Source organism: Anastrepha obliqua, chromosome 1 (assembly GCF_027943255.1).
Source record: "Anastrepha obliqua isolate idAnaObli1 chromosome 1, idAnaObli1_1.0, whole genome shotgun sequence".
Lineage (NCBI taxonomy): Eukaryota > Metazoa > Arthropoda > Insecta > Diptera > Tephritidae > Anastrepha > Anastrepha obliqua.
This window is the reverse complement of record NC_072892.1, coordinates 112,827,094-112,841,399: the sequence shown is the minus strand read 5'-3', so window position 1 is coordinate 112,841,399 and position 14,306 is coordinate 112,827,094. Positions and strand designations below refer to the sequence as shown.

The 14,306-nt window shown below is 33.9% G+C and overlaps 1 protein-coding gene across 6 annotated transcripts in view; it reads right to left on the bottom strand.

Moving 5' to 3' along the window:
• LOC129235652 (F-actin-monooxygenase Mical) overlaps positions 1-14,306 on the bottom strand; it is a 184,653-nt gene that overhangs the window by 147,880 nt on the left and 22,467 nt on the right. For all 6 annotated transcript variants that reach the window (XM_054869601.1, XM_054869602.1, XM_054869606.1 and 3 more), the window contains exon 3: positions 10,813-10,912. The gene's annotated coding sequence lies outside the window, so the exon portion shown is untranslated. The remainder of the gene's footprint in view (positions 1-10,812; positions 10,913-14,306) is intronic.

Below are 14,306 nucleotides of genomic sequence, written 5' to 3'. Positions count from 1 at the left end.
TGACATCTATGTGCATAAGTAGGTAGCAGTGATTGCAAAAAATCCAAAAATTAATTATAACAATATATGTAAATAAAAACTACCTAGAATAGTCTAAGCTGCCAACTATTTTTTAAATAAAAAAAATCACTTTGTTCTTACCTACCTTATTAGGTGATTTTACAACGTTTATATCAACTCGCTTTTTGTTTATTATCTAATAAAGTCATTGCAAAATAAAGTTGGTCAATACTAGGCACATACTTACAATGCCCATGTATGAACAAATACATTTCCAAATGGAACCCAATAATAATTAAATAAGAAATTTAAAAACATTAAGTATATAAGCCAATGATAGGAATTTGATAATTCATAGTACACTAGGTCGCGTAATAACACTCTAAAGGTGTTGTCAGATATGGTAATGAAAGCGCTTTTTCAATTTATTTTGTTGTCAAAAGCTTTTACTTTTCTGGACCCGGAAACTAGTTGTCTGAACTTAGTACTGTTGCAATTTTTTCTTCAAAGTGTTGCCATTGAAACGAGTTTATGTGGAAAACACTAATAAAATGTTGGCGAAAGTATCAAAAGTATTGTTAATAAAATTATGGTTTTGCCCAAAATATTTAATTACTGCCTATAGATTTTTTTTATATATTTGAATACATTTTTTTGAACATTTTTACAAATTTTGGCAACCATGTACGTATTGGCACATCACCTTTTCTAAATGTGGTACATAGTGCAACACTAACAACAAATGACATTTATTACAAAAATGTTTACTATTTATTGTATTCTACGATTTGTGCCATTTGTTAAAAAAAAATTATACAAAATTTTCACGCTGGATTTTGTGGCAATCGGTTTAGAATAGCCAAATCACTTAGACCATGTAGATCCATTGTGGTATCACTGTGTAGCTCGGGAACCTCAGTGTTTATTTATCATGGAACCATTTAGACGCTCTTATGAAGCGTAGGATAGGTTTAACCCAGCAACGGATAGAGATCCAAAGAGTATTTTCCTAACAATCTTGCTCTACTCCTAGTTAAGACTGGACAATTACAGAGGAAGTGATCTATTGTTTCTTCCTCGTCTCTACAACTTCAGCAGTATTCATGAGAAAATACTTCTACTCCTACAAGATCGTAACGAGGATGGTGCGGAAGCGCTAGTTGGATTCTAGAAGAATCACCACTTAAACCAACCAACCAGCTCATACCCTAGATGAGCCACGACCTTCGAGAAGTTCTCTCTTGAGAGGGTGAGCAATTCTCCAGACCCTTTCTTATCTATTTGCGGCCAAATCAGCCTGGTTGTAACACAAATATTTTCTTCTCTCCATGACCTATTCGCCTCTTGGAGAATATTATTTATCCTTTGCAAGTTGTCATAGGAATTCCAGTATTGTCTCTGTTGTAAAGCAGTGGCAGAATAGTACCCAAGCTAGCTCATCGGCCCTGGAATTTTCTTCAATATCTCTATGTCACGGAACCCGGAACCATATAAGACTGACTTTGAAGACATTTAAAGCTGTCAGGCATTCGTGAGCAACCTTTGATCTTACATAGTATAATTGCCGCCATTGATTTGATGACCGCCTGATTACTCGAGAAGATATTTCTCGTAGTTTTTGTTACGGCGTGTTTATTATGGTACGCAGTTACCTCCTTTATGACTGAGACTTCTGCTTGGTATACACACTACAGTAGTCTGGAAATCGGTCAGATAATTCTAGTCCTAATTCTTTTAAAAAACTTCATAGCCTACTTTATTTTCTAGCTTGGATCCATCCGTGTAAAAATTTATTTCCCCTCTTTGAGTTTGCCACTCTCTTCTTGACGGGATGTTAGTCTTGAAGTGCCTGCCGAAGGTGGGTTTAGGGAAAGAGTGGTTGGGTAATTCATAAAAACAAAACTTTCGTTCACAGTCACATAATTCAATTTCAAAAGAAATCAAAGAGAGAAAGAGTTGTTTGTAGTAGTGCGAATAACTAAAAAGTAGTTTTGAGTCACATTTCCGAAATAAAAAGTTACTTTCAGAAAGTACTTTACATGCACAGTTTGACTGCTCGCGCAATCTTCTATCGAAATTCTTCAGTTTGACAGGCTTTTTTAAAGCCATCGCCATGTCATGTGTGACTGCGCCTTTATGTTAGCGCTTTCGCCATCACAGGTAAGTATGTATGTAGGTATGTATTATGCGTATCTATGACGGTTATCTGCCTTGTATACACTCTTTTATGTATAAATGTATATATTCCACCTATAATCGTATGTAAGTAGATATTATGGGTTGATTGCATTTCGAATATGGTGTTTTTGGTCAAGGTTTGTTAATTGACATAGAAAGGCAGCCAGAGCGTATATCAATTTTTTCTTTCTGTTTGGTTGCTGATTAGTTTCCTTATCGCTATTTAAAGGCGTATGTGTAGATGTAAACACACATACATATATTTATTTGCATGTTGTACGTATGTAAATATTCCGTATAAGTAAATTCTTATTGATGGAATTTTTACTTTTGTTATTATATTTATTTTTGTATTATTTATCTCCCAAATACTCGTACGAGGAGTGCCAATTAACTTATCAATTCCCGAACCAAATTGAGTCAAAAAAGCTTTTTCTAAGTTAAATGCTTTTTATATGTAATTGTATCTCTGATGGCAAAAAGGTAAGAAATAAGAAATAAAAAACAAATTCAACTTAAATGTTTAAAAAAATTGTTTTGTAAAAACTATTTTTAAATAATAATAAAACACAATGATTTACTACGCATTCTCCGTGTTTTGTTCATTAGGAAAGGCTTTTTCATTAGAAATACTCATTCACTATTTTTATCTAAATTTAACAAGTTAGATAATGGACTTTACAAAAAAAAAACAACAGTTACTAGACCAGGGAACATAGAGGATATAGCCTACTCTTTTTTTCAACTCTCCTCACCTGATGGTAACACCAAACACCGAAGGGATAATCTAAAATGTATAATTGAAAATAAATATTCATAGTCGGATATATAATATGTAACTTTTTAAAATATTATCCACGTATATCAATACACTTTTGCATGCCTTTGAAACAAACCGAAGCAATCGACAAGAGCCTATTTTGAGTGGTTGTCATGATTATGCGGCATCCAACGTGAAAAAAAAATTTTAACCACCAAATTTTCATGCCATTCTGAATTTGGAACCTAGTATTTCTTAAACTCATATTCAACTCCGATACAATTAAGTTCTGGATATTGCCCCGGTATACTCAATATATGGCCCGCATGATACTAACCACCTACCCACATGCCTTCTTAAACCCACTCACCTACCATCCACTCTGCACCCAACCCGTCGGAACAGCATGATTCCTGGGTCTACCGTTAGGTGAGATAGACGATGACGATCAGTGACTTCACCGTACCGGCAGGTAACGCACTCTTTGTGATTTAATCCCCCCCTTAATCCATAGAAGATCTGCGCACAAAAATTGCTCCCATTTAATCGAATTTTTTGACTAAGCTGAATGTTCCAAGTACTCGTAAACCACAGAAATAGCACCCGTTTAAAAAATGTTCTCAGTACGAGCACGATTTTTATAACAATGTATGTATGCATACAGAGAGGTAATACGTCGTTTTTTTTTCAGTTTACAATGAATGTATAGAATGACTACATTTTACCCGCTCACAGCAAAATATGAATTAATCATACATAAGCTAGAGTGTAATTAAACAAATTATACACCCGTGGGTGTCATTAGATCAGCTACTTACTGACTAACAGTTGCGTTGATCAGACTTGTTCACGGGAATTCTCTGCCAACAAATGTCTGCTTATTAGAATGGGTGGTGAAGGGAAAGGAGAAAAGCAGAAAATGAAGAGCAAGTTATTGGAATTGTTGAGAGGTGAAGTGAGGTATTGATAAAGTTACGGCCACAGATGATTTTTTTGTTTATTTTCTGTTTATGTCCCCCATGATCTATGGCACATATACAGCCAGAGTAATTGTATTAGTTGGTGTTTTTTTTTATATTATAAATAATAAAAAAAAGGAAGAACAATTAGGCGGCTTGTGCACTGCTGGATAAGTACTGCTGCTATCAAATTGAAGGGGTTTAAACTACGCGTATATACCGATTCGAAAAAAAAATATTTTTTTAGGTTGACTGTACTGTTCTTATATGATTTGGGTGTTACGCGACGTTTATGCGCAGCTTTTCGCAAAAAATTGCCAACTCTTAGAATGTGCCAGCTCTCATTGAATTATTGAATTGGGAGCGCTTCTACTTACTATAAGTACATAAGCGCAAAAATAATCATCCAATTTTATTTTTGAATAACTTTTTCTATTTTTGGCGGCCACTGTAGCCGAATAGATTGGTGCGTGACTACCATTCGGTATTTAGAGAGAACGTAGGTTCGAGTCTCGGTGAAACACCAAAATGAAGAAAAAAATTTCTAATAGCGGTCGCCCCTCGACAGGCAATGGCAAACCTCCGATTGTATTTCTGCCATGAAAAAGCTCCTCATAAAAAAAAATATCTGCCGTTCGGAGTCGGCTTGAAACTGTAGGTCCCTCCATTTGTGGAACAACATCAAGACGCACGCCACAAATAGGAGGAGGATCTCCGCGAAACTCAAAAAGGGTGTACGCGCCAATTATATATATATATATAACTTTTTCACTAAATTAAAAAAATGATTTCGAATGATAAAAATCTTTACTTTAACCTTTACCAACTTTTTACCAACCCATTCGGCTACAACATCTATTTCAGGAATCGAAAAACACACTAACGTAAGGGTATTTTGTCGAAGGGGGAGCACTTTGAAAAATAACTCAAATTTGTAACATTTCGATTCGATTTAAATAGACCAGAGAAACATGCTGATTTTCCTAGCACTCCCGCATATTTAGACATTGAGCTAAAGACCTAAGAAAGCATATGAGAAATTTAAATGGTAATACCAACCAGAAATACTGTTGGAATGATTTTTTTTTACTTTTATTATAAGCTAGTAGATAATTCCGTTGCAATTTTTTTCTAAATATGATATCCGACATATGCCGCGGCCACGAGTTACATCATGGTCCATTCGATCAACCCAACTTGAATGTTGCAATAAATCAATTCTTAAGCGCACTGTATTGCAAGTTGCGCCGTCTTGCGGGAACCAAATGTCATCGATGTTTAGGTCATTAATTTTTGTGAACAAATCTTCAGTCAGCTTGGCTCGATAGCGCTCGCCATTGACCGTTACGGCAGCTCCTTCCTCATTTCGAAAGAAATAAGGACCGATAATACCGCTAGTGCTCAATGAACTTCGCGAACATATTTTCCTTTTTTTGGTAAATTTCCACAATTTGGAAGCATTGATCTGGCTTGCAAAACCTTACTGAATAGAAATGTCAACACAGTTTGCCCTTCACAACTTTGATAGGCATCGATAGTGCTCATGCAGCTAAAAAAAACCCTCAATATTACGAAAGAATATTACTTCAGCAGCATTTTTCCGAAAATGTATCGGGAATGTGTTATGTTTCTTCAACAACAGCAACATATCTTCTTGATGATTTCTTCAAGTGGATTTCAGAATGCGCCGCCATAATATTTTCATATGCATATGTATGCATGTATGTGCTTATAATGACCTGAATTTCGATATAATTGACAAAATATTTCAACGCAAGCCCATAAAAATTGCAAAATATTGTGCTTCTATATATCATTCGAAAATAATTTTTGGCATTTGCACACCCACAAATATATAAACATGTAGTTAGACAGACAATTAAGAAATTTAAGCATTTCACACATAAAGTGCATTTCCTCCAGCTGTCGAATTTGTCCGCCCATTGTGTCCACATACATACCTGTCTACGAGTATTTGATGCTGATGGCGAGTAACTCCAATTTAAGGTTATTGCCAGCAAAAGAGTTCAACAGCCTCGCAGCATTGTTGTTATTTGTGTTAAATCAAAAATTGTATCCGCCTGGCTGATACAGCCCATAAAAGGCAGCTCATTGCCTCATGCTGCGGTGTTTTAAAAATAATTGTTTTCGTTTTTGTTTCAATATTTCACTTGTCAATTACAAACGAGCACACACACACACGCACAAGCTCACTCAGTCAATAGTTTAAATTAAAATTAACTGTAAAGCAATACAAAAATATATAAAAAATAAACACTTTGACTTTTCTAATTTTTTTTGTTCATCTATTTTCTGTGGTAGTTAGTATGTTGTAATTTTATACATACATACATATGTATGTATTTATGTACAGAAATACACAAGATATATGTGCATGTATAAGTTATATGTACATATGTACATTAATACACATCGACACCGACGAGTGCAAATAACAATTGAAGCTTGTGTCTAGTAGCCAATTTTTTCTTTTTTTTTATATTTGGCGCGAAAACTCACTTAAAACACTCCACCCCGCATTCAGCTCAATCTGATACCGAATTTTTTGCTCGACACATTTTTTCGCGCACTTTTAATTTTAGCCATGCTGCGCTTTCATTTTTCACTTTGCTTCATGCAGAAAAAAATTCTAAAAGCTGCCAAACTTAAGTATGTATTCAATGCTTGCACGCAACATCAACGAAAAAACAAAAAAAAAACAATAAATAGAAAAATAAAAATTAAATGAAAATAAATTCATAAGATTCCCCACGAAGAATCTGTTAAAAGAAACTTTTCGTTTGGCTTATACCCCACACAGCACACAGTGAGTCAGTGGAAAAATCGCGCAATACTAAAGGCGTAATTTGACTGCACGGAATTGATAACTGCTAGAAAAAAACTTTACTTGACTTACAATATATTAGTTGAAATAGATTTTTTGGATATTATTAATTATTTTATTTTCTTTAATTCCTTTATTTGTTTTCTAATTTCTTTTCTAAACGTCGATTTCATTTTAACCTATGAAGCCTGAAACTAAATTTTTGACTGTACTCGTATATGTATGTATGTAAATACATATGTATATGGTATTCACGTTGCGGCCATTATCAAACAGCTTTTTGAAACAAACTTTTTGTTCTTTTTATAAACTTTTATTGCTGTGCGAAGAAAACTAAAATCGAGCATATAACAATAAAAAAAATAACATGAAACAGTTGGCGGCGAGTCTTCTTAATGCCCCCACATACACACATACGTGGGCATACCTGCACAGCAGAGTTGGCCTGCTATGAAATATATATATACGAGTATACATATGTATAGTACGATGCTTTCAAAGAACAATTTCGAAATCTACTTACAAAAATTACAAAGCATAATATTGCTAAAAATTCGTAGCCCAAGTTAATCAGCAGATATCTGAAAAAAATTATCTGGAAAACTTATAAAAAGAAAACAATTTAAACAACTTACGCATTTTAAGGAATTTTGTTTTTTGTGGTAGTTCGAAACTATTTTTAATAGTTTAGCTCTGCCAGTTGGACAAGGTTGGCAACGAAATACTTTTGCAAGCTGAACTTAGCAAAGTGAGTTTGCGATTTTTTGAAACTTTAATAATTATAATAATAAGTTCCTATACCGCCGGCTGGTGGACGCATATTTTCTTCTTTAGTTAGGAAAATTATACACAAGACACTAAGCATTGCATGAAATTTCAACTAACTAATTTCTACAACTAATATGAGTGTTGCTTTCCAGACTAAAGAAGTTGGTAACTCCATGGGATACCTTTTCGCATATATGTACCTTTGAAAAAACTTAATTTCACGTTGATAAGTAATTTTATTGAGTAAAAATGTTTCTAACGAATCAAATTGATGCTGTCTGTGTTCAAGTATGGAATATAAGGACTATATTATCATCCCATATGTATGTAGGTAGGCACAGACAAACATGCGGAGTTGCCAACTATTCAACTTAACGAAGATAGTTGGAACTCAACTAAAAAGTGAATTACAATGGCGAGACAGAATTTAAAATTATGGCATATGGTTTACCATAGACAGTAGTAGTTGACATTAAACTATGTATAATTAAATAAATATACCTTTTTTATTTTGAAAATGAATAGAATAATTAAAAATCAAATTTTGGTTTTGTGTAATGGCTATTAATATTGAATTTGCACTCATTGAATATGTACATGCACATATGCAAGTAAATACATACACAAATATATACGAAATTTTCAGGGTGGTAGCCTTTACCGCTAAGTAATTAAACTTTGATTGAAAACAAATCCAAAGGATTTTGAAAATTTGTCAAAATGACGCCAACTGCAACTGGTTGCAAAGTGTCTAAAAATTTAATTGCTCCGAAACTATTAGATGGATTACAAAAGTACTGGCAATGTAGCTCAATATACGCAGTTTATTATAATATATGTACGTATAAAGCGGCCGCCGTAGCCAAATTGGCTGCCATTCGGAAGTGCGTAGGTTCGCATCTCCATGCATGAAACATCAAAAAGTATCGGACAGGCAATGGTAAACCTTCGATGGCATTTCTACGACGAAAGCTCCTCATAAAAAACCATCTACCGTTCGGAGTCGGCTTCAAATTGCAGGTCCCTTCATTTGTGGAAAACATTAATCCGCACACCACAAGTAGGAGGATGAGCTGAATTTGTATAAAGTTTTCGATACATAGATTTCGATGGTATCCTAGATTTAGTGAGTGAATTAGTAAGCGACAACTTTTATACTATATATATCATATATATATCTATATATATATATGATTGGCGCGTACACCCTTTTTGGGTATTTGGGCGAGCTCCTCCTTCTATTTGTGGTGTGCGTCTTGATGTTGTTCCATATACTATTATGAAAAGCAATAATTAAATTTTTTTATTCAATATTTAGTTGATCTGCCCAGTAATTTTTAGCATTTTAATTTGCATATTATTAATCTTAAGAAGAGGTAGAAATGCAGCTTTATTTTACGTCTGGATTTAGCAATTTTTAAGTTTTGTGTTTGCTTGTGATTTATTTTATGAATTCTTTAGCATTTTAATTTGAGATAGAAATGCAGCTTTATTTTACGTCTGGATTTAGCAATTTTTAAGTTTTGTGTTTGCTTGTGATTTATTTTATTAATTCTTTCGATTTTTTGCTCCATTTTTTTTTTAATTAAATTTTTTTTTATTTTTTTTTTTTGTTTCAACTTATTTATTTTCTTTTCTTTTAATTTTTTTTTTTGGTTTTTTTATTTTTGTTTTTTTTTTTTTTCAATTTATCCATTTTCAATTTGTGGTTTTTGTAAATAATGTTTTTCAAGCATTTTGAATACAGTTTAAATTGTGTTAGTATATAATTTTTAATTTTTTTTTCCAGTTTTAAATTTATTCTACGCAATAAAAGAGTTTTTCTTACATTTGAAATTTTAATTGCATATCCTTTTTATTTTATTAGCCATTTTAAGTTTATATTTAAAGCTTTCCCAGCTTGGTATCCATTTTTATATGAAACTTTCTGATTTTATAATATTTTTATGGTTCTAACTCAATAAACGAGTTTTAACATTTACTCAAGTCAGTTATTATATTATATAATTAAATGAATATATTTTTTTATTACCTCCGTTATTTTATTTTATTTCCACGAGATTACATAATTGGTTTGCTCTATTTATAAATGGACTCCAGTTTATTTTTATTTTAATTTTTTATTTAATTTAAATTTTTTTGTAATTCAGCAGTCTAATTGATTATTTTTGCGTATTTCTTGACGTTTCATTTGCAATCAATTGTTTAATTGGTTATCTCTAATTACATAATCTCGTAAGCAACATTTTTTTCATTTCGTCGGTCCAATTTTTGTTTTTTTTTTTTTATTTTTTGCCATCGCACATTTTTACACATACGTGCATGATTTTTAAACTAATTATATTTCATTAAAAATTTTAATTTTTATTCCAAACTGAAAGAAATGTATATCACTTAAAAGTTTCTACAAGTTTTAATCATTTATGCGCAAGAAAATTACCGAAAATTTTCAAAACTTAATCGACCGCAACTGCCAGTAAAACTGAGAATTTGCAGTTTGTGAAAGCGCCATCAAGCCAAAGCAATGCAAGGCAAAAGCCCAACGCGAATACGAGTGCGAGGAAGTTCGAAGCAATCAGTTGGATTGCGAGCAAACGCGGAGGCCAATTAAAAGTAAATTGATTTCCACTGTAGGTGCATCGATAAATACTCAAAAACAAAAGAAATAAAAAATAAATAAGCAAATGTTGTGTACCTACCCATGGTAACACATTAAAAATAAATTGCCATATGTACTGTACTTTTAGTATGTGGATAAGCAAATGGCTGTCAGTAAGCAGTAAAAGTATAGATGTGCATAGATATGCAAATTTAGCTGCGTGCAGATAATACAATACATACATATTTAGTGCCGATCGTTTAGCGGAGTTAAATTTATTTTCGGGTGAGTTAAGTTCTGTTGGCCGCATATGTTGCACGAACTCCCGGTGCGAGAGAGAAAATTGAATACTATGTATAGTATGTACATCCATACAAACATACATATGTGAGTCCTAGAAGCACAAACTTAAGAGATTTGTATTTAGAGCTTTCTCACAGCAATTAAATAAATCAACCAACCCTTTGCTTTGCAATGATTCTGTTTCTTTAAATACATTCAACATTTATGCACTGCAGCAGCTATTGACCCAATAAACTTTGAACTTTAGAATGTAGTTGTGAAAGGGATGCACATATACATGCATATATAGTACATTGTATTGTATGAGGTATATACATTGTATACATACCGTACATACTAGGATATCAGTTTGAACAAAAGCACAATTTATCACCAAATATTAAAAATGAACTGCACTTACCTCAAAAATAATGTTAAAAAATATTTGGTATACTTTCTAAACCATTTGTGTTGGTGAACCGTTATTTGAATATTGCTTTATTTCAAAATTTTTCGGAAATCTGCAAAAAAAAGAAAGTAGCATTAAAAAGTGTAAACACAGAAACAATTGAACGCATAAAAATATTAATATAGGGTGTCACATTATGACCACTTAATTTGAAAAATAAAAATAAATATTATTTATTTAATAAATCCTTATAATTTTATTGTTCAAAACATGGCTTCCTATGACGTGGATTACTTTACCCCACAGGTACGTTTAGAAAGCTCTGTTAAAACAGAAATGTCAGATGGAGAAAGCAAATTTCACTGTTTTAACACATCTGTATTACCGAATTTCCCGCCATCAATGTTTGCCTTTAAGTGGAGATACATAGATATTAATAAAGGGTGATCAATTTAAAGGTATAGGATTTTAAATTTAATAAAACAACAAAAATTCAAATTGATTGGGCAATCTTTATTATTTTTGTGTAGAACCATTCAAAATATGTTTTGTTTTTTAAGCTAATCCCTTTCAAACGTTGGCCGCAACTGTGCCGTAATTTGTCCATCCGTAAACATCAATTTAAAATGACTCGCTGGAGAACTTCGGTCGGTATCTCGGGAATAACTTTAGTAATGTTGGCTTCCAATATCTAAATGGAAGCTGGTTTATCCAAAAAGCTTCACACTTTACATACCGCCACAAATAAAAGTTCAAAGGCGTGATATCACACGATCTTGGTGGCCAATCCACTGGTCCGAGAAGAGAGATAATAGTTTCACGGGCTGTACGGCAAGTAGCGCCGTCTTGCTGGAACTAAATGTTGTTTATCATGGTGCGATAGCGATCGAGATTCATTGTTAATTTGGTTGTTTTCAATGGATGTAATTGGATGTTCTTGAATGGCTTCGGGTTGCTCTTCAGCACAAATACGGCAATTTTGCATATTGACGTAGGACGGTTAAGTACACCATAAGTTAGCCTGAGCGCGCGATGAAAACTTTCTACGATTTATAAACGTTCTTGAGGCGTAAGTCTTTCCATGATGAAATGCCAATGAAAAAAATTATGTATTTAGTTTGACAGTAGGCACGCGTCGTCTGTCAAAAAACTCCTTTTGGAAAAAGTACCTCCAATCTGATCACCCATTATGAGGTATAAACCTCAACTTGAAAATCTATTGCGCCATCTAAATAATAGTTTATACAGCACAAATTCTCTTATGAAATTAGATTATAGCAGATATATGCGCTGTAACAGTTTTCCTCTTCTCGATTTCAAGGAACAGATACAATGGTGCCTCTGAGAATGAGTCGCAAAACCAGCATAGCCAATGCACATTCCTAGCCCACTCAAAATATTTTTCAATCTAAATTAACCCGCCTTTAAGCATTCTCAGTTATTCTTTAGAAGATTTATAAGGAGTTTCCCCTTAAGGTTATTTCCTAGCACAGGCCACTGTGTGGTGCCTCGTAGACTTTTCTCTCCTTCTTAGCTCCTCTTGGATAAATGTGTTGCCCCATTGCCAGAAAATGCTCAGGCGATGTCAATCTGTCAGCTATCTCAATCCCGCTAATGCCTTCGTGAAAGTAGAGCGATAAAGTATTTAATCTCTATATGTATAGTACATCTACATAACTAGTGAGAATTTTACCTCAAGCATTGATAAAAAAACATAAAAAACAAAAAAATATAATATATATACGTGGAATGCTGCTGGAGTAACAGTCCTTGGCCCGATTTTGAAGGCCGACAAAGACTTCATTTTTTGAGCGATCGTTGAATTATGCGGCCTTTATTAGTTATCTATTTAGACAATCATGCTATCTCTTCATGTGCTGAGGATGGAACTCGCATACTCTGCGACAGACCAGACTCTACCGTAAAATGAAGTTGCAGTCGTCAGCGACTTTCTGAATGAACTATCATAGAAAGGAAGGGCTGTCGGATTATTGCCTATGCAGACGCCGTGACGCCAACTTTCTCAGGAAAGATTATGTTTAGTTGAACACTACTTTGGCTAAACCGCTGGAGTGCGTGTAAAGTGCTGGCCTTATTGGAAACAGTAGGACACTACGGTCAGCTCTTACTCAGTTATATATCTCAGGTTAAATAATGTACCCATTGACATAAGCGACAAAACTGGAGCTGAAAGTATCGCGATTAGATCGAGCCGACTTATGTAAGATTGACTTACGCGCACTCCGAAATTCATAAAAACTTTGACTGCTTCCTAATGCTTTAGCCTTCAAAGAAATATACATTTATACCGATAGACAGGCGGCATTTAAACCCTAGTCTGGATAACTTCTCTTTCGGCCGCATTGGATTACTTCTCTCTCAAAATAATGTGGCTATCCAGCCCCATTGTCATTGCAGGAAACTGTGTAGAACTAATAGGCTAGAAAAAGAGTGCGGTGGTTCTGTAGACTAACTGCGCTCCGCTCTTAAACGAGTGTACTAATGCATGGTGAAAAATTTTTAGAGGTGTCGAATTCTTTTTAATTATTTGCAACACTGAATATTCAGTAACTTAAACAGCAATGTGTAAATAATTTTTATTTACAGATAGTTTAAAACAAAAGAAAAGAAAAAATTAGGTTTTTAGTACTTGCTGGTTTTCATTTTCTTTGCTTTTTTCGTAAAAGCTTGTGGAATACGAATTTTCCATCTCAAAATAAAGCCCCCATAAGCAATTGTTAAGCTTTTTGTAATTCGTCTTCCTATTTGGCTGTCATTAACCCTTACAACACCGACGTGCAACGTCATACCTTTGAAACTGAAACACGATCATCACGATAATCGAAACGTTCTGACCTTGAATTGAACAACAGACCTGCCCACAGACAAAGTCAAGTGGCAAAGCCAGTGTCAGCAAAAGAAGACGAAGTACACCACTTTAAATCAAATAACAATAAAAGCAACACTTCAGCATAAAGTCGACCGACACCAATCCGACGCAAAAAGCAAAACCTGTGACAAAAGTAGAGCTATACACCAGACTACCAACGTCATCGACACCCAATATTGTGGCGAACGCTACAAAGCAATAAAAATGGAAGAAGGAAAATGAGCTGTACGAAGAGGGGAAAACTTATCTCGAATTCATTGAAATTTGAGTACTTTGTAAAATAAGAAATAGAAAACAACAATGTCGACTCACCACTCGCACCTCTCTTATTTGATGTTCAATTTGTATTATTATTATTATTTCTTTTTTTATCAACAAGTGAAGAGCCAAGTGAAGGAAGAGACACAATTCATTTTAAACTCATAGTGGAGCACATGGCGTATGGTAATTGATATCGATTTACGACTCGAGTTCTTTGTCTTAATGACATGACTATCAGCGTGCGGTAAAGGTGAAGAAGAAGAATTTTGTATGAAAAGTGCAGTTACTGTTATGTAGTCGAATTGTTATTCAACCGCAAGTCTCTCACTATTTTCCAATGTAATTTTTGTCAAGT